Source organism: Zonotrichia leucophrys, chromosome 5 (genome assembly GCF_028769735.1).
Source record: "Zonotrichia leucophrys gambelii isolate GWCS_2022_RI chromosome 5, RI_Zleu_2.0, whole genome shotgun sequence".
NCBI lineage: Eukaryota > Metazoa > Chordata > Aves > Passeriformes > Passerellidae > Zonotrichia > Zonotrichia leucophrys.
In genome coordinates, this window is record NC_088175.1 from 50,827,314 (window position 1) to 50,847,490 (window position 20,177).

General features: G+C 40.0%; 1 long non-coding RNA gene across 1 annotated transcript; it reads right to left on the reverse strand.

Moving 5' to 3' along the window:
- LOC135448816 (uncharacterized) lies at positions 1 to 18,619 on the reverse strand. Its single transcript, XR_010440588.1, has 3 exons — positions 18,502 to 18,619; positions 2,490 to 2,599; positions 1 to 499 (listed from the first exon to the last, which is right to left on the reverse strand). It is a non-coding gene; the product is annotated as an uncharacterized LOC135448816 (long non-coding RNA).
- Between the last annotated feature and the right edge of the window lie 1,558 nt (positions 18,620 to 20,177).

A 20,177-nucleotide genomic window follows, 5' to 3' on the forward strand; every position in this document is an offset into this window, starting at 1 on the left:
TAAAACTTCTCAATTAAAAAGTCATGTAGACAAGTAAACAGTTATATTTCTATTTGTGGAAGGCAGTTTAGCTGGAAAATGGCCAAAAAGCAAATACCTGCTCCACTGTATTTTACAGTCAAAGCTTCTGAAAGGCGTGAAGAGTGTGATTACAAAGATATCACAGAAGATCTTTTATGTATTCAGAAGATGCTGCAGCTGAGTAGTTGGCTGTGAATCCCTTGCTGGGTGACAGGTCCCAGAGCAGAAAGGGCTTGCAGGGATAGCTTGGGGGGCTCAGCTGGGGACGGCACACAATGGCTGTCGAAATAATTGAATTGACACACAAAAAGTGCTGCCTGGGAAAGAACGAAGTGACAAGGGAGGCTTAGAGAAGATGAGAAGCAGCAGTAAGCAGCATCACCACTGGTGGCAAGAGGTGAGACCCTGAAGGAATCTCTGAGTGTCACACACGTATTCTTTGTCATGCCTGCATGCTGAGGGTAGGAGATGGCTTGACCTAGAAGGAAGCACACAGATGGGACATGGAGAAGTTGTAAACTTCCTAAATAGCTATTTTGTAATGCAGCTAAAGCTGGCACAACTCCCATCTACAGCAGTTGCACACTGGCAGCTGACCAAGCTGCTTCAGCCTCACTGTCCATAAAAAGTTCTCTGACAATATTCAAACACAAGCCAGCTTCTGACTGCCCAGGTAAGTGTTTTTCTGGGTGAACACAGACCACAGAAAGACCTTGCAGGAGTTTTGAGAAGATTTAGTAGTGCTCACTCTCTTGTCCATGTCATCACCTGAGCAGTTTTTTCCTTGGCAATATCTTTAGACCTTTGGAATCTCTACTCTGCTTGGGACTGAGCACGTAGGTCCAAAAAGCACTTGTGTCCTGACTATCTGCAGTGGCCAGACTCTATCCACAATCACCAAAAGGGACGCAGCTAGAGAAGTTAAATCCAAATCTCAGAAATAAAGTGATAATATATTAGGAATTTATATGTAATACAGCATTATATATTACATAAACCCATATCAATAGCAGTCCCCCAATTTCTCGTGCCTTCCCAAAAGAATATTAGCACAAGACAGAGTTCCTTATCTTTGCCAAGAATGATTGAACAATCCTGCATTGCTCCTTTTCTACTCTGATTTTTTCTCCTCAGGAAAAAAATCCCTGTCCTTGGTTAAAATTATCAAATAATTACATTGTTTTGATTTGGCCATGTGTGCTGATAATTAGGAATCTGGATTCTCTTTTGATAAAGTTTGTTTGCAGCAATGAAAATGTAGGACTGCAACAATTAACCTTTGGCTGCAAGTTACTTTCTGTAATAAAATGTGGACTGATTTTGCCTCTCTGGTAAGCTTACTTAATTGGTTGTTTAAAAAACTATGTAACTATAACTAAAATTGTATGCAAGCTTTACCAATGAATTCAACTGGCTGAATTTCTTCTCTTGTTCTGCTTGAACATCTAGTTAACACAGCTGGTTAGAAACTTCTCTATGTGTATTTGTGCAAATGTAGTTTTAGCTAATTTCTAGTTTGCATGATTTTAGTTGAAGCAAAGTAATCTATGGTGTCTAGACCTTCTTTCCCACATGGCTCCAGTATGGATGGTTTTGACCAGCACTATTCCAGCCTGTGTAATTTATACATCTGCAGTGTATTTTCTCTGCATGCAGGCCAAGTTCCTGTGTAGATGGATCTCTGCCAAAGAAGTTTTCCAGTCCTTGTTTGATCACTCAAGCCATGGTTCTAATACCAGCTCACTTCTTACTACAAACTGACAGGAACCAATCACAAATTTGTTAAAAACTATCCACTGAAATTATAACAAAATAATCTTTCTTTTTATTGTTCTGGTTTTATGCTTTTGTTGGTATTTTAAATTTGCAATGAAATGTTATTTGTCAAGCTATTTCTCAGTGTTAGAAGAAGAATTCTTTTCCATTTCTTAGCTTCCTTTTGATTTCTTGCAATGGCTGTTGAAACAATTTAATTGAACCTGAATATATGGAATGTCAGATAGCAATTTGTTTCAAGCAATTCTGCATAGATAGTTTTAAATGTATTGCCCAAACCACACAGATTTAAAAGATTCTTTAAAAATTGATTTTAAAATAAAATATGAATGATAATGCAAGTCTAAACTCTAATGTCATTTCACCTGTATATTTTGCCCATTTTGGAGAAAAAGTATTAAACTGATTGACTTTTTAAAAAGTAACAGAACTACTACCACTGGATTTGCTTTAGTCTGAGATTTTGTGTGCCTTGATTTCACCTTGGGCCCACTTAAACAGTGTGGAGACAATGTTTGATGACCAAAATACACAAAGAATTTTATCTAAAATATGGTTGAAAAGGACATCAAATTCAGCCTTAGAGCTTGGTCTTGACATGTTTTTCAGTAGTTCATTCAGAGGGACATATTGCATTTAATTCTCTGAGTTGTGACCCTTGGAAACAGAATTTAGGTCCTGTTGGTGCCTACCTTTTTAGGATCCTCCTGTAACTCCCACAGTACCAGAATCAGTAGCTCACTTTGAAGCTCATTTTCATGGGCTGCAACACTTTTTGTTACTCGAGCAGCAGAACCAATTTCTATTTGATGTTTCACCCAAAAGAAAAGCAGAAAGGTAACTTACATGATGCTGAGATCATGTTCCACTTCCAGGGTAGTGACTGCTTGAATCATTAGACAAAGAGAGAGAAAGGCAATGTGTGTCTGAAAATATATTTACTGTGACTCCTTTCCCCATCTCCAGAGCCAAGCACTGCATTCCAATCCTAATGTGCCTTGCTGCATTTTATCAACCCTTTTTGCCAAATCAGTGAAGCTCCTCTGGGGTTTCTTGAGTGGCTCAGGATGCTGAGATATAGCAGATACCTTTCCTGTGAGATTTCTGCTGTCTTTTGACAGGCTCAGGAGCTCTGAGCCCTATTAACCCTTTTTTGCTCACTGTGTCTTACCATCCTTTCAGCCTCCGTGAAGGACCAGACACAAACATGCTTTGTCACAAATGTTCTGTTAGGACAGGAAAGGTGTAATTGCAAAAGAGGGTCCCAGGGAGGGGTGCAGACTTGTTCTGAATCAACATCCTGCTCCACTCCTTGGGAGTCCTGCTCAGTCCACTGTCCCTCTACTTGCTTCCTGGAGAAAGGCTCAAAGGGGCTGTCTGCACGCGGGCAAACAAACAGCAGGAAAAATCTAGTTTGCATCAGAGGTATACACCAAGGTAACTGTAAAAGGAAGTGGATCAGGCCCCCTTGTGCTCTTTTTCTTCCCTTTCTCTTTGACTCTTACCCCAGCTCTGGACCATCCATGTGGCAGGACCAATGTAGTATCTAATGACTGGTGATATTCATTGTTCTCTTTCTCTCTCTTCTGTCTTTATTTCTATCCTTCCTTGCTTTGCCTGTGGAAAGAACAGCTATCATATCCTACCCCAGACTCCATCCTGAAGTTTGTTGCTAGAGGAGCTTGTGGAAGTGTGTTGGGTTTGTTCCAGTACCTTTGAAAAGCAGTGTTGTGGCTTATGCCAGCACCTTTGAGAAGTGCTGTAGTGTGGCCTCTTAGCCAGCAACTTTGAATTGTGGGATTTCAGAGCTTATTAAAATGTAATGTAAAAAGTAAGGGTGTATTAGCCACTGCTTTTAAGAAGTGTTAAAACTTAAGGGGTTGATAACTAATGCCTTATGTGTCTAAATAGTGGTCTGGTTGCTGAATCTAAAGCAGATATATAATAGAAGCAGAGTTCTTTGACACATAATATCATAATATGTTCAGCATGAGAAGGACCTAGAACAAAGATCATGCCCCATTCCAGTGGGTCATAACAGCCTCCAAAGCAGCCCTTCTGCAGCATGTGAGACTTCATTAAGCTCTCAAACAGCTATTTCCTATTTCATGTTCTTCTGTCACCAGTATCAGCAGCACTGAGTGGTCCTGGAACAGGCTTTTCCAGGAAAACAGGATTAGTTTCATTAGACATCCTCATTTCAGCTTCAGGGTGGCATGTGGAAAATCCATGTCACTAAGAAGGCTACAGAGCTTCTGCCATGGTTTAAAGAACTTGTTCCTTATGGATATTTCTTTTCCAACCTATTGTACTGCTGGTGCAGTTTTCCAGCCTTACAAAGCCTAGGTACTGTGATAAATAGGTATGATTCGTGCTGATAAAATTGAAACAGTAATCAATATTGATACAGTAATTAATATTTGAGAATAAAAAAATAGTTAATAGTTAAAAGTTGTAATGCCAAAGAAGAGAGGAAAAGGAGGGGCTCCACCCACCCTCCCCTTCCCAGCAGATGTTCTCAAGGACCACAGGAAAGAAGCTGAAGATACAGTTGCTAAAAATGACCAAGATCCTGGTTGGGTCCAAGAAAATGCTAATTATAAGGGACTTATTGCTTTGATATGTAGATGCAGTGATATGTTAGTTTTGGCTTACATTGTACTGGCTTGGTGCACATGTGTAACCCAAAGGTGAATTAAAGGACAACGAAGAAGACTACAGGGCCTTCATCAGTGACGACCCCCAAAGACTTGTGCGACCACCAAACCGAGTGGTGGCGCATGCGTGGTAAAGGTGGAAATGAAGGCGGAGACAGAAAAGTGACGAACCGAAAATGGGAGGAGATGGCATTCACACATGGCATATAAGGGGTGACTTTCACTTGGCAAGCTTGTACGTGAAGTGGCAAGGGTCAAGAACCCTGCCCTCCGTACCCTGCAGTTGTTTTTGCTTATGCGCTATTATTTGAACCAAATTATCCCTTATTTATATATTTTCTAAACTATTCAATTAAAATTGTTGCTACCTTAAATATTGTTTGGTTTTTTTGATGGGATAATTGGGCAAACAGGGCAAACATAACAGTACCAGTCATCTCCTCCTCAAATCTGCTTTTCAAGACACACATTCTGCTCTTGGGATTCAGAAAGAGCCACCTGCATCTTGATGTCTGAGAATGCTATGTACTTATATATATGTACATGTCCACATACACAGTTATACATATATATGCATATATATAATGCAAAACATCATCCTGTAGCCATCCCTAAATGGAAAATATTCTGATAGCTCACAATTACTTTATTAAAAACCAGAAATTATATAATTTTTATTTATAGTCACAAACATATTGCTTCACAGCAGAATTACAAGCCATGTTTTTCATGATACGACACATGAAGGATGAGCCATATGTCTGCAAAACAAGGCATGTAAGTTGCTATGTAGAAGCAGAATCTTTGATTTTAAATATAACTCACAAGAATTCTTGTGTACTTAGTCATTCCTAGCCTTTCCTACTTGGAAACAAAACACACTGGGGTCAGATTCAGCCACAGCTCAAGATAACATAACACAGATTAGTTCAATGTGGTTACATTAGTAGGGACCCTTTTTGAAATCTCAAGACAAAAGCTTGTAGTACAGATTATTTCAAGTGATAAACCCCACTGTACTGCTGTGTGGCATGCAGGAACAGAGTTCTTCCTCTACTGCAGCCAACCACCCTCCAGCAACTTCTCCCTTACTAGAGAGATCCATGCAATTTCCCTATTCAGGTGAAAGTTTATACCTCTTGGCAAGCCATAAAACCTTCCTCTTTTGGGCCAGTGCAGGTAGTTTGAAACAAGAGGATTCTTTCTTTTCCTTTGCTTCAATGATATATATTCCTTTGGCGCAAGAGGAAGGCAGTCTCCCTGTGGCCCCACAGCTTGTCCCACGGGCTGCGCTCAGAGACAGAAGGAGATTTCTTCCCTCTTGGTGCAGCACCAGCTAAACACAAGGGCTGCACTATTAGCAAATTTCTCTTTTCCACAGATCCTCTTTTACTGTTAAGTCCTCCCTGGGGTCTTACCAAGGTACCATTCTGGACTTACAATTTTTTTGATAGAAAAGATAAAAATTGTATTTAGAGAGACAACAGATATTCATATAAACACAGACTTCCAGATATCTTTGGATGTCACAGAAAATGGAATTCCTTCCTTTCTTGACCTGCCTCCAAACTTGGAAACAGTTTCCAGAAATAAGGAAGTTTTTGGTTATTCTACAAACTTGTAAGATACAACCACTGAAGTAAAATGAACAAAGACTCTACTTCAGAAAATGTGAGATCATATTTTTGTGTGTGGCCCACAGAGCCTTGAATTTTTGTTAGCCTTTAGAAAGGATTTATCACTCATGCCGATGGAACAGCCTCAGAGCCTGGATGCATAGAAATCACAATGCCCACTCCAAATGTACTTTCTGTTAAAATTAGTTTCACTTGGGAATTCTTGTTCTCAAACAAGTTAATTGCACACAAACTGTGAAAACTTGCAGCTCAAGATAAAACTGAGTCTCAAGCACCAAAGTGGTTAAATTGCACTGAGAGTGCCAGTGATCCAATCAGCCAGAAGCAAAGGGATGGGGCTTTAATCCTGGTCTCAACCTGTTGTCCCTCAGTGGACAGACCAGTGCCAGAAGAGGCAGGAGCATCTGTAAGAAAACAGTGACAGCCTCAGAGCTGTCACACAAGTGAGGTCAGCCCTGGCCTCGTGGACAAGACTGTCCCCTCTCCAGCCCTTTCCAAGGGAGGGGAGAACAACTCCTCCTCAACAGCCCAGCTCCTCAAATCTGCCCCTCCTTTCTCTCAAGATAGAAGGACACCAGAAGTGAGAACCTCTGGGGTACTTCTGTTGTATTTCATACAATAACGTAGAGGGGATGCCACCTGATGTTAGAAAAAATGGTATCATATTTTTGTACCTCATTGCAAGCTACTAGTCATCCATCAGGATGGTACAGCTTCACAGCAGATCAAAGCATACTAGTGGCTTTGCAATTTAAGCCTCAGGTTTATAATAGCCTGATCACAGGCTGAAATCCCAGAAGTGTCAACTCTTCTCCTGGAAAGAGAAGATTAGTATTTTGCAGGTGGTTTTCATGCCCATTTCAAACAGGATATAGCTTTAAAAAATAAAAGGTGTCTTTATGTGTGTGATTACAAAGTACTTTCTTTAGAAGGGAAGGAGATGGATTTTATTTTCACCTTCTACTTGCTTTCAAAGCTGAGATGAACAAACACTTGGGAAACCTAAAGCAATCCCCCAAATTCCATATGCATGTACATGTTTATACACATGTATGTGCATGCATGACACTGTATTAACACTCCTTAAGAATAAGTTATTGTTCCTTTATTGAGTAGGATAGGCAAGACTTCAATACAATACTTCCAGGCTTCAGAACAATACTTCAGGGCTTCAATACTCTTGCAGATTAGACAGCAATTCATTTGGGATCAAGTCCCCAAAAGTACAGAAGGCCTTGCAGATACTGCATGACCTGTGTTGCAATCCTGTGCAGGAGTCCAAGTGGACATTCAGACACCGCACGTTTCTCCCAGAGTACCAGTTACACTATCTATGTTCCCTTCCCATTAATGGATCCTCTGACAAGGTCCCAGCCACAGCTCTTAGATATGTGAAAGCAGAAGTGGGAGACGTCAGAAAGTCTGAGCTCAGTTTGTAGGGGCTTATCCATCTGGCAGGCAGCCTCATCCTAATGGGAAATCATCTCACATTTGGCCAGCAACCTCAGGGCAAGATGCCAAAGCACAGAGGATATTTCCTCAGCAGCAGATAAGCTGATGGCTGACCATAGTCCTTCCACTGCCAGCTCTTCACTTGCTTCATGTCTTATGAGAAGAGCTCCCACAGCTGCCTTGCCCTCCTATTAGCTAGGTGGCTGACTGACACTCCATTATGTTGCAGGAGAATTAAATTCAGTTTCCTGCCACAGGAGCTTTTGTCACTGAAAAGTGGAATGTGCTTATATGTCCTCCTTTCTTTTTATCTTCAAATTTCAAGGCAAAGTTGTACTGCCTGGTCAGCCCTACAAATCCCTTTTTTTTTAATCTACCCTTCTTCAAACTCATCTTGCACAAACAGCACTTTGAACACTGTTGTTGAATTGCTGCTCAAATAAAGGCGCTATGGCACAAAGCTGTAATTCCCCACAAACATACAAAACATTACTGCATTACTGCAACATGTAAGTGAAGAAATTTCCAGTCTCTCATTTATTCTTACATTCTTAGAAAATTTCATTTCCTTAAGTTGCTAGTCAGAATTTAAAGGGCTGAAACTAATATCAAATCACTGTTTTCCCTTGACACTGAAATGATATGTTATCTGTAATGCACTGAACATGTCACAACATGAAATTTTACACCGCTACAGGGCTGCCATACATTATTCATTAAGGACAGAAGTTTCTAATAACACAACTATGTGCACTTCTATCATCTTTTCTAATGACAATAATTTTCTGAAGGCAGTAGGGCAACTTCACAGGGTAAAATTTCACATATCTTTGCAGTTTAAAGGCCTAATTAATTATACAAATTTCTAAGTTCATAAAGGCAAACAAGTCAAACTTCCATTTACATTTTACAGCAACCACAGAGCATGATCAAGATCTGATGGTGTTACTTGACTAGATTCATCCCAGCTCCCCTGTGCTGAGAGATCCCTGAGTACATCTCTGACGAAGGTCTCTGTGACCTAGTACAGGATGGGACACACAGCTGCTGGAAGAGTTTGTATTCTACAAGAATGGAATTCTGTGGGGCAAACTGAACCTCTCATCAAATACAAGCAACTTCCCACCACTCCATGTCCAAATTGCTATGACTGTGTGGGTTAAAGTTGCTCTCTATAGGGTTTGGGTAAGTTTGTTGTACACAAACATATCCTAAAGAGTAAGGATGGTGATAGTAATTAATTTCCCATTGCCTAATATACTCTTTGGGGATCACAACATAACAAAAACACATACAAATGTTCCAAACTCTTTAAAATATTAATACTGACTTTCTACAAAAAACATTCTCTCTCTCAGTCTTGGTTATTAGCCATTTTTGTGACTTCCTGCATTGTTTCATAAAAGGTTATGTCCCAAACTATCTCTCACTTGTCAGGAAACTCCTATTAATTAAATTAGGAAAGCAGTGAAAATTTCACAGAAAATAGCTGTCTCACCACTCATGCAGGACTGCTTTAGATTACATTAGATTACAAGTTGCAAATAATTGAGAAACTGTACCAGCATCACTAAACCAGTTCACCAACACTAATCAAACAAAACTCTCATAGAAGAAACTCTCATGCAGAAACAAAACTCTCATGCTCCTCACAGAAGCATGTACTGTTGAGAGGTGTAATTTCTGGAATAGATGCAGAAAAAAAATCATTAATGTGTCAGGTATCTACCAATAGCTCAATTCAACAGCAGAGAAGAGTGGCTCTGATTCCAGGTTCCAGAGCAAGAAACATATTAAAAAGTGCTGGTTTCAGTTAAAATATAGAGACTTCATTACATTCCACTACCTCAGTACATTTATAATTATTTTAGGGATTATAGATAGTATTCCCAGGATAATTCAAATTTCCATACAAATTTGCATTCAAGGATTTTGTGCATGACAGACAGTTACCACACTGTACTCACTTTTACCCATTGTTGACTAATCTTTCTATTTATGATTGCTATTGCAGGGGTCAGCCAGACCCAGACCATATGAGTGCTTTCCAAGAGCAGGCCAAAAAAAGTACCCTGCCCAGAAGGCCATGCTACCAGCAGATCTATCTGAAAAAGACAAGAGAGGCAGGAGCGTCGCCACCATCCTGCAAGGGAAAAGCAATCTGCTCAAAGCTCAGAGCCCACTGTGGATCTCCTCTCTCTGCCTTGAGCTGTAGGATTACATTTTCTGTGGTGACAGAATGAAGTCTGACAGCCTAAATCTGAATAACCCTGGCCCCAAGAATCACTTACGTAATTGAGAACAATTGAGAGTACAGCATCATGAGTTTATTTGGGTTTTTTTCCATGAGCTGTTCTGTGGTTAAGCAAAATGTTTGCCCTGCTCCAGCAGTAAAGAGCACACACGAGTTGCTGCCATGACATCTTGTCTAGGCAGCTGAGATGCTTTGGGAAAACACCTGTGATGCAAGTACATGTTGTGCTTGTGAGCTTTGCCAAAGTAAACCTTTAATCCATGTGAACACTGAACTGCTCAGTCCTTTCTTCCTTCCCATCTTTTATTACCAGATCCCTTTCCTGCAAACTATAGAATAAAAAGTAAAATGATGCACTTAATCTCAATGCAGCCCTATAGGACTTGCTAAAAAAAAGTAAAAACAAAAAGAAAAAAAAGAGGAATAAACATCCTGTTATTCTTTTGCTGGTTAGCAAAAATGGAAACAGCTTGAGCACAGGCTGGTGGCAATGAGCCAGGACTGTCATATTCTGCAACTGGAAGCACTCACTTCTGATGTTCTGAACTTTAATAACTCTCATTACTGCTGTGTGGTGGCAGCTTCTTGGGCAACTGCTGGGCTTTAGAGAACATTCCTCCTCCTGTCTGAGGCTATCATGGGAAAAAAGTGCTTTTAAGTGAAGGCTTCAAAAGAAGACAAAGGCCTGTCCTTTCCCTACCATGGAAGACTCTAAGGATGGCAAACTACAAATAATAAAAATAGAGCATGCTGTGTTTTCAGGAACTGCAGTACCACTCTGTACAACACTGATATGTGGAGGTGATGATGCTCAATTTTGCCAATGCTTTGGAACTAATATGCCATAAAACAGCATCTTAAACTCTTCTACATGCCAAACAAACACTTACATCCAAAGCTAACTGCTACAGCCCCCAAAAAATGGAAGTCAAGAGCTGGCTTGGGTATTTATATTATACTTAAGGTAATGACAAAAACCAGAAAATTACAGAAGGTCTTAAGGGCAGAATCCAGTCATATTAAGCTGGCAGGAAAATAAGAAGTTTAAATTTACATATTAGTAAAGGAGCAGTTGGCACGTGTAGGGAGCCTAGCAAGAAGGGAGATGTAATTGGTGGTAATTTTTAACAGATTGAAGCAAAGAAGGAAAAAATTTTCAGTGGGGAGGCAAATGCTATCTACATAAAAGTATCAGTATCAGAGATTTTAAGAAGAAATGTGAATGTGAGAGTAAGCATGAAGAAGTGGAGAGTAATAGAGGTTTTCAGTTAGTCTTCAAAAAATCCTGGTTTGCTTTTCTGTTGCCTTTGTTCCAAGTAAAAGGGAGCACAGAGCAAATGGATGCATGTATGTTCTGGGGATACCTCTCTCATTACCAATGCTTTTTGTTATAAGGACAGTTTCATGTAAGGCTCAAGACTGGAAACTTTCAACCTAAAAGAAATTTGGCTCCACTTCAAGATTCTCAGTTTCTTTGTAAATAATAAAACATTAATATAAATTTATTTGGCACCTTTTATTTGTGAAGAGTGCTCTACCAAATAAAAAAGGGACAATATAAGGGCTTCTGAAATAAATAAACACTTTTTCGTGTGTTTGTAAAGAGGATCCACAGCATTCTGTCGTGGTTGTACCCATTGCGTTTTAGGTTGCATTTTAGTGATGATGTAGGTCTAGAGGCTTTTGCTCTGGCTGCCTCAGTCTGCTCATCTGTTGCATCATATTACTTGCTAATATAGACACAGCAAATTTAATATAAACCTCAGACTTTTACAAAAAACCCTAACATATAGATCTGAAAAAATGATCAAATTATCCAACCAAGTTTTAGACTAAACTGGAGTCTGCAACTTTTTTATCAAACAGTAAGTGTCTCAAAAGATGTGCTGCTATTTGCATTTCGATTACCACAGGATCCAATTCAAAGCTCATTAAATCACTAAAGGAATTCATCCACTGGTCTGCAGTGTCCTTCCTTTCAGCTCATTTCTATGCTTGGGTAGGAAGGACCTAACAAACACCTTTTTTTTTTCCTAGGAGAAAATAATCAAGTGTTTATGTTTGCGAACAAATGAGCATCTGCTCTGATGCCAGTTAGGTTTCTTTCAAATGATACAAGAATTCACCCAAAAAGCAAGTTTTTGTTCCACATACACCTACAGCTGTAAAGCTCTGATCACCCTCAATGCCTGATACAAGCTGGGAAAGTTATCATGGTACGTGTGATGAAGCCCCACATTTGTCATTCCATTAAAATACCTTTTGTATGTACACGACCTCATGAAAAAGTAATAGAAGATAATTTACCAAAGGAAAATGAAATTAATTTTTATTTATTTTAGTTATTATTCACAAACTCTGCATCACTATATCAAAAACCTCAGCCTGTAAAGCCATTTCAGTATGAAGGAGCAAGTGGAGTTTTATGCCTGAGGAATGGTTGTAATTATGAACAAGGACCAATTTTCAAATTTATAAGCAAATTTATATATGCTACTTTTCTAATGACACAAACACCTCAGTCTTGGTAAAACATGATACCAGATCTTTGCATGAATAGTCTAAGACATTACCCTTGATTTCAGTATAGTTGGTGCTGAAAACTTTACCACTACTGAAAAGTTTCTTTATTCATTACATTAAAAATAGCTACACAAAAATGCCATTTCAAAATAACACAAGACTTTTAGCCAGCATGCCTTTCTTTCTTCCTGCCATGGAAGATCTTGCAGGTTTGTGTTATAGCCACAATCACTGACATGATTCAAAGGCTACCAACATTAATTTGGCAGCAACAGCCAAACGTCATATCAAAGCTGACTACAAATCCTTGCATTTCTGCTGTATTGTTTAAAGAAATATAACTGAAGTGTGAAAAAGAGATTTTAAATTGGAGCCAGATATCCACAGCTATTGCCAAATAACTTTCAGGCAGCCCCTCCCCTGGGGGCAAAGCACGTTTATTGTTATCCTTGCAAAAAAAGCCTGAGCATGCAAAATGCCAACAAAAACCTAAACAAAGGAAGAATGAAAAATTAGCATTAAATGCAGCAGGTTTAAGTTGTGGAAATGTATATAATTTTTTTTTATTATGATGATGATAAAATGTGTGTTTAGGAGGCTGCTCTTGCAAATAATAACAAAAATGAACAAATGAAGCACCAAGCATAAGTGCCGAAGAAAGAAAACAGTGATATTCAACAGAGGCAAACGGTTCAGGAGGAAAGAACTCTGCTCAAAAGAAGATGAGATGTAATGGCTTCAGTTGCATATGGGCAAAAAAAGCCTTTCTGCCTAACTTTTCAGGTATACCCTTCTGTGAAAACTTTAAACACATCACAAAGACAGATGCAGGTTTAGCTTCACAAAGAGCACTCCCTCTAACACTGAGATGCCCCCATGCTGCTATAAATGTTTTCTTTGCTCCTCCTTCATGCTGTGGATGTAAAAATTAGCATTCAGCTCAGTGTTGTCTTAAGTGGGGAACACTCCCTTTTGGTGAGGGATAGTCAGGAGAAAATGGGTCAAGAATATGTATGACTCCATGGTGCTTAAGAACAGTAATTGCATGAAGAATACGTGGGGCCCAACTGAAACACTGGTTAAAATGGTATTAAAAATATACATGGGAATGTGTTAAAACACTTAGCTGAATTTGCAATTATACATAGCATTTGGAGGAAGTTTAGCAAAATTCCAAAAGCAACACTGATGTCTTTAATTTAAAAAACAAACCACCGAAGGCTAGTATTTCAAATAAGTTCTAGAAACAGCCTGGAGAGCTTAATAAAAAAATATCTCCTCTTCATGTCCTGTTCAAGACATTTTCAGATATAGAGTTTTTCTTATAAATGGTTAAAATTGCCTACAGCAACAGACCACTGTTTACCACAACTCAGGTTTTTTAGCAATTATACATATATACACACACATTTAACACCAGACTCTGGAGATCACAAGTGCAGGGTACAGTAGTTTATATCCACCACTCCAGCACTGTGTGACACACCTGAAGGACAGAAAGCTGTTCAGAGGGACCTGGACAAGCTTTAGAAGTGGTGCCATGAGAATCTTAACGAATGCACCAAAAAAATCAAAAGTCAGTACGTATCCAAAGCTGAGGATCTGAGCCATTTTTACCCCACTATAAGGACAGATAGAGATATTTTGCAGATATTGGCTTATACAAATGAACAATATCTAAACCAGAGACTGAGCTGCTTGCATCAAATTTAAATAACCATATCCTTAATTGCTGTATAGACAAGAAAGGGTGTGAATAAAAAAAACCCAGAAAGAAGATGTAGTATATACAGGGAAAAATGCCAAAGTTCAGATTAAAAATATTATAGTAGGCAATCCTCTTGCATACCCCATCTGAGGAAGCATTTGTGGCTACAAAACCATGTTTCTTTTGAACAACATAGGAAGGAAGCTAAGGGTTCCACTTTAGGACTGCATTTTCAGAGAAACACAAGGTGACAAAACTCAGGCTCCTGCTCTGACCTCACTTTACACTGAGAACTTTTGATATAAAGAATGGGGAGAGCTGCCCCCCCGGTCCTCTTTCAAAAGTATTTATAAACAAGGAATGCAGCAGCTCCTTCTAGATCATGGCTGCTACTGCTGTGCTTTTAGTGCCTGCACAGTCCCAATCTGCCAGCTTCATGTTCATTTAGAAAGACCTGGCAGTCATCAATATTTGAATCATGCCAGTCCAGAATAAATAAAAAATTGGAAGGTTTCAGAAAAAAAAAAAAACCCAGACAACAAAAACAACCAACCAAAAAGAACCAACCAAAAAAAAACCTCCACCCTGAAATTTCATATTCTTTTAAGTGTATTTTTCTTTCCCCCAGACTGGAGCTATTTTTAAATCCTATTTCCTTAGTGTTCTTTCCAAAGCAGAGCAAACTCTCTCCTTCATACCTACAAGTTAAAGTTGCTTTCTCTTTATTTGCACAAGCCACTAAACCATTCCTATGTTCCTTATGCTTCAAAAATTTCAGCTTGCAGAAGAAAATGTTATATCTGGGTTACATCAAGCAATGTTCACTCTGGTACGCAGACAGCAATTTCCTTGCCAAGTTTTACATTATTAATCCCTTGGTAAGCAGAAGGGGAAAATATCTGGTTCTAAACTCCTCATAAAGGGAAGAAGGGAAATCCACCCTTGTGGAGCAGGGAGGGGGGAATAAAAATCTAATCTGTGGAATTTTTACCACATTTATGAACAGTGCTGTTAAAAGTAAAAGAATAAGAAAGGCTGAAGTAAATTTCAGCTCCTAATAAATACAATTAATTAAAATATTTACAACAAGATGGATGTTTTTAACTTAACTGCTAGGTCATTTTTAATAAGAAAACAGTAAGGTAACTCCAGACTCACATCTCTTAAAACATTAATTGTTTCCACATATGATAGGTATTACCTTTCCCCTACATATTCTAAAATTTATTAACTAAACTTCTCTGGCTGAATCAGCATAAACCTGGTGTAGATGTATGTGGAAACAATTTGCCTTAGGTGAAGACATTCCAATACAGGTGTGGAAAAATGTGGAAAAGCACTTAATGCGCACCCTTGCACTTTATGACAGGAGGTAACTCTTGCCATGTCAGCCCCCTCACTGCTGACCTCTGCATGCAGCATCCTCACAGGCAGCCACAAAGGACACTTTCTGCCTGGATTACTCAAAATGAGATTACCCTGTAGAGCTTATATATAATATTTTACACTCTTTATATGTTGCTTAAATCCAAATGTTTGTAAGAATAACTGTGACGGTGTTCACAGGGGTCCAAGGATGAGGGAAGAGACGAGGATCTGACTCCATGTTTCAGAAGGCTTGATTTATCATGTTATATATCATATTAAAACTATACTAAAAGAATAGAAAAAAGGATTTCATCAGAAGGCTAGCTAAGAATAGAAAAGCAAGAATGATAACAAAAGCTTGTGTCTCGGACAGAGTGTCCGAGCCAGCTGACTGTGATTGGCCATTAATTAGAAACAACCACATGAGAGCAATTACAGATGCACCTGTTGCATTCCACAGCAGCAGATAACCATTGTTTACATTTTGTTTCTGAGGCCTCTCAGCTTCTCAGGAGAAAAAATCCTAAGGAAAGGATTTTTCAGAAAATATCATGGCTACAAGTAACCCACAGGGCAAACATGTTCTCAGTAGTGACTTCATGAGCATTTTTATGTACAAATTAGGAAACAGCTAACACTTCAATTAAATGATGTTTTATTGGTGCTCACTGCCATCAGAATCCCAGGTAATCTGTGCTGGTGGGGGGAATTGCTGCAGTGACAAACTGCACTCACCATCCCAGCGTGCTGCTGAGGGCAAGTACAGCAAAGCACGGCCCAAGGCAAAACCTGTTCCACTTGGCACCAACCAGCAGGACAGGCTGGATGCTTGAGCTGCACACAAGCCAAAGACAAACCACCCATTCAGCTGCCTGGCTAGTTGGCTCCAGTGGGCTGTGAAAATGCAGGTTTACATAATGGAATACAGCACTCCAGTGTATAGCATTTCAAGAAGAGTTCATTTTTCCTCGCATATACTTTTCTTCCATGTTATTTCACTCCCTCAAGAAATCTCTCAAATATGCTTTGGTGTGAGCAATCTGTCTACCAAAGCATTAGCAAGAAAAAAACTTTGCATGAAATGATTTGCCAGAAAATTTTGGACAATCCCTTCAAGGTTTTCTTGCACAGTATTTTGTAACAACAGTTAGTGCAGCTATATTGAAAAAATGTCCAGATGCACAAGATTGCATTTCACACATGTTCCCATTGTTATGATGCCCCTCCAAGCCCCCTGTGTAAATACATTGCCTTACCTCTTTGAAAAATCAGTAAACCCTTTTTAACATGCTAAGTTCTTTGAAAGAAAACACCATCAAATTTTTAATAGAAAAGTAAAATAAGCTCAGACAGTACTCAGGTAGCCAATCCCTAAGACTGAACCATGATTTGAAACCTTATTCCACATTCCCTGCACACACATAATATATTATTTTCATTGTCACAACAGACTGCTAAATCATACATTTAAATAAAAGACGAATTTTCCAGATTTCAAAACTCTCTGCAAACCACTAAAGAGACATAGGCACAGGGCAGCATCCCTGTGGGGCGGACGATTAAACCTTCACATTGAGGTGAAAGCTATGAAAATTCAAAATATCACTGAGGTGTGGTGTAACTTGAGAATGTCCTCAAGTGTTCTGAATTCCACATCAAAACTCCTAATCATAAACAAAATGTAATAAAGTACTATGAGGATATTAGCCAAATATTCCCCTTCAGGCAGCCCTTCCACCGAGCATGTCTTTTCCTTCATTCAAATAGTCTGAGCAGAATATGTCCTTAATGAATATGAAAGCAAATTTTAAGGTTTTATCAGATCCCAATAAAAGTTCTTCCAGAAGCCTGAAGCATATAGTGTACAAAACTAAGGTGCAACAATGAGAGAAACAAAAGCATAAAAGGGGGAAAAGATAAGATAGTTGTTATGCAGTTAACTTGAGCTGATCATAAATTTTTATTAAAGCAGCTTTACTAAGACACATGAGTCAAGCCTGTTAAACCTAGTTGTGGGCAATAAGTTTTGCATAGTATATTTTGTGTTTGGATACTCCTGTATCTTCTGCTATCTTTTACATATTGCATTGAGATGATTCATTCCATAAGAAATGCCTTTTTTTCCTCCCCTGACTAGATCTAAAGCAGAGGTATTCTTGTAGATTTTGTTTTATACCACATTTACATGGAATTATCTTTATGTATGAACTCAAGTGAAACATTCTTACCTAGCTCATTCACATTCGCAGAGCAAATTTGTAGGGCTGTTACAGAAAAGAAGGCAACAGCAACCCCATACACAGTGCTATATGGCAAAGATTAGAGGTTCTCATGCCCAGTGGGCTTTGGAAATCACTGGATTTCTACATGAAAAAAAAAATCAAAACAGAACAAAAAAACCCCTTCTCCAGCTCTGACACAGCATTTGCACCACCTGACAACCATTTAAGTTTCCTGGACTTGGAATAGGCTTCACTTTGTTCACAATGCAAGCCATGGCACAAAATTAAGAAACAAAGCTCTTTGCTTCTACTGGGAGTCTCCCAGTAACCAGCACAGTTACTGTTTCACTTGCCTCACAAGCTATGGTTTCTTAATGAGAAGAAAACATAGAAAAGCATGATGCTGCATGGATTGGCAGAGACTGAAAACGTTAACTGGAAAGACATTTTCGGATCATGTTGGGGGACAGGGGATGCCACTGCTGTGCCTGTGATTGGCAGCACTGTCAGGCAGGGACAGAGGCTCCAGGGCAGGGGGCAATGCACTACTCTGCCCTAACCCAGCTCCCCAGTGGCCAAATTACCTCAAGTGCCCCCGGGTGGAAAGGCACAGGAAGGCCAAAGGGGTACTCAAGACAAAGCATTTCTCTTGACCCTACCTTCATGTTGGAGTTCCTATCTGAATACCACTATATGCATGCTTTCCTGTATCTTTTCTGTCTTCCCCTCTTGTCACAGCATATATCACAGCAGAAGTCACAGTGGAGACAGCCCCAATACACAAAATATCACCATACAGTATCAGAAAGCTTCAACCCATAAAAATAACACCTTATCTCTTCAGAAGGCTTCAGGCACCCGCCCATACAGAGTAACACCACACCTCTTCAGAAGACTTCCAGTGTCTGTCAATGCAGAATAACCTCATGTCACTCCAGAAGGCTGCAAGTATCTGCTCATCTTTGTCCCTCAGCCCAGCCTTTTACGCCCTCCTGTTGATGCCCTGCCCCTGTGCACCCTCTGCTCCCTGTGTGATTGCTCAGCACCCCTGGGCACTCCATGGCTCCTCACCTTCAATAGCATTCACCTGTCCTGCACAGCTGCAGCCAGTTAGGGATGAGGCTGGGCCCCACTCCAAATCACCACAAACTCTGTGCCTACACCCTCTTTCTTTTTCTTCTAATTCCCTCTTCTTGGAACTCTTTGAGTAAAATAACACTGAGTTTGATATTTGCTAAGTCAAATAGGCCAAGTTAATGCTCTAAGAAGTGTTTTACATTGACTGGATGTTGTACGAAATATTTTACTAAAGCTTCCTGACTTTCTAAAGTTTGCCAGGAAAGTTGTTTTGACCTCTTGAGAATATCTGGTTGGTATTTCTCCCATGTGTCCTACCCAGAGGTACAAAAACTATTGTAAACCCTTTCAAAAGCCTCCTTGAGGGAGTGGATTGAGGGCTTACAATGGATACTATTATTTGTTCATTTCAGTACCATCCATTTAACAGCAAATCCACCCTTTTCTTTCCAGTCTCTATCTTCCATATGCCAAACCCTGAACTGGCATATCCAAAAAATTAGCTGCTTAGGGTGCAAAATTTGAAGCCATATAAAAATCTAACTTTTTCAGTTAGGAGTTTAAAAATACCTAACTGATTAAGCTGTGGTCCTAAAACAGTTGCTAATGTACCAAAAAAGAAAACCCAAACAAAACAAAGCAAAACTAAGCCAAGCAAAACAAAAGAAAACCCAACAACAACAGAAACCCCCAAAAAATTCCAGAACTATTAAATACAAATACACGTACAGATCTGTGCTGAGAGAGATCCATCTTATACATAATATGTACATCCACATTTTTCAAACATGTAAACTCACAGGATAGGCCTGAAAGAACAATTCTTGGAAGAGTTCTGCAGGGGATGCAGAGATCCACCCACAGCCCGTGGGATCCATGGGGATGCATAGATCCACCCCCAGGCTGTGGGGATCCACAGGGGGATGCAGAGATTCAGGGGAGATGCAGAGATCCACAGCCCATGGGATCCACGGGAGATGCAGAGATCCACCCCAAGCACATGGGATCCATGGGGATGCAGAGATCCACCCACAGCCCATGGCAGAGGTGCCCACACCAGAGCAGGTGGGTGCTAGAGGAGGCTGTGATCCAATGGGAGACTACGTGGAGAAGGGGCCCTGCTGCCAGGCTGGAGCAGCCTGTCCTTGGAGGAATGCACCCCATGGAGCAGTGACCCACACCACAGCAGTTTTTGGAGGGCTGTGTGCCCCTGCAGGGAATTCACATCGCAGCAGTTTTGGGACTGCTGCTGGTGAGACTGGAACCATGTCAAGTGAGGTTTGTGGAGAACTGTCTCTCCTGGGAGCGACCCCATGGTCTCACAGGGAAACAGCTTCTATCCCTGAGCAAGCAGAAGAAAACGCTGGGTGATGAACTGACCAAAACCTCACCTCCTGTCTCCCTGTGCTGTTGGTGGGAAGGAGGGAAGGGTTGGGGAAAATTGTTTTGAAGGGCTTATTTTAATTCTCATTATCCTGCTCT